The sequence below is a fragment of the Leopardus geoffroyi genome, chromosome B4 (assembly GCF_018350155.1).
Source record: "Leopardus geoffroyi isolate Oge1 chromosome B4, O.geoffroyi_Oge1_pat1.0, whole genome shotgun sequence".
Lineage (NCBI taxonomy): Eukaryota > Metazoa > Chordata > Mammalia > Carnivora > Felidae > Leopardus > Leopardus geoffroyi.
In genome coordinates, this window is record NC_059341.1 from 41,372,983 (window position 1) to 41,374,896 (window position 1,914).

The following is a 1,914-nucleotide window of genomic DNA, read 5'->3' on the forward strand; positions in this document are numbered from 1 at the left end:
TTATTTTTTTTTTATAATCTCTATTTACTAAGAGTTACACAATAAAGCTATAATTCTCCACACCTCTTGTCCGGGTTCATGTCCTTTTATACTTGAATACATATACACACACATAAAATGACATACTACTTCCGGCCTTGCCCTCTTATTTTTGTCTCCCCCCCCTTCCCCCCCCCCCCCCCCCCCCCGTTCATGATGTTAACTAACACCAAGATTTGGAAAGGATTGGAGCACAGAGCTCACAACTGGGCCAGTTAGATGACAGCTGTCGTCCCAGTCAGCTACAGAATGAGGACTCTTTCTCATGAGGACTCATCCTCCATGAGGATGGAAAGCAATCCAGTGCACGACAGACTGCCACCACACTGGGAGACAACTCAAAGCACATAACCTAATAGTGGCGTTAGTAAAATCGCATTATGGAGATTGTCACCCCTCACAAATTCTTGATAATTATCAATGCCGCAGGGCAGGGCTTTAATGATACAGATTTTCAACCACCTAATTTAGACCAAGTATGTGAAGAAGGGTAAGGTGAAACCTCAGGTTTACTACTGAGCAGGTGGTAAGATACAGCAGTTGGATCTAGAAGACCACTCTGTCATGTCCCTGGATAAGCAATTTAATCTCTGTGCCTATGTCCTTCTCTGTGAGAATAACAGTACCTACCTCATAGAGTTCCTGCTACGAATGAGTGTGAATGAATCCTTAAAAAGAGTAGATTCTGGTTCTAATACTTGTGGTGAAGATAGGACGGTCAGGGCATTTTCAGCAATTGGTGAGAGCAGGGGAAAAAAGTAATATTCAGGAAGCTAACACACACGGACATATTTTGTCATATGGGATACATTCATTAGTGCCACACCACAGATTGAGAGATCTTGGACGTCCACCCAACAGACTAGCCGAGCCCAAAACTTAAGTGGGCATCATTTCATTGACTATACAAATCCCACCAGGTAATGAGCACAGTTCCCCAGCCGTACACAGAGGACAGCCACACCGTTGGGTGTTGGGCGCTTTGTCACAACTTTTTCAGTGCTTAAAGGTTTTTAATTCTCAAAAAGGAATCTTGGAGGTGATCTAGTCCAATCCCTTTACTTAACGGCTGAAGCTTCTTAGTCAACACCGGTTGGCGGTAAAGCCAAGGCAAAAGTCCAGGTTTCCTGACCACATTCTGCTCAGCCCAACTGTCCTGCCTCGCTACGCAGTTCTGGTTATGGCTTCCACCACTGCAAGCCTACATATATGGATAGGATAATAGATACATGTATGTACACACATTGCCAGTAGGAATTACAACCGAGCCCAGTGACACTCAGGCAGGAGTGTAGGCCCTTTCAAGAGGGCATGCTTCCATTTCTTTGACAGGGAGCTTCGTGGTTTTAACACATGACTGAAACCTTGCTGTCACAGACTTAGGCATCACAGTCCCCTTGACAGGATCTGTATGTAGAAACTCTCATAAACCAAGATTTCACTTGAATTATCAAAGCTGTGCCCTTTTACACTAGGGGACACACACACAGAGCCTCATCACGCAGCATTCACTCTTCACAGACACACACTCTAGTGTAAGTCCTTAGTACTGTCCTTGAACATCTCCCCAGATAGCTTCTTCCCATGCTCGCTCACATCAGTAGCTCCACTGCCTCTGATCCTTTTACACGAATTTATTTCTATACAAGGTTCTAAAAACACCCCTTGGTTTGTACATAAGTTTTTTTTTCTTCATTTTAAATTGCTTTATAACAACTGATTTCCTGATTTTTTTTCATTTTGTCTTTTCTCTGAAATCTGCCATGATTTAAAAACAAACAAAAAGGACAAAAGGAAATAAAAATGCCGTTGGCCAGAAGACAGGGTGGAGAAAAACAAAAAAGACAAAAATAAACAAAACATCAAATATGAAAA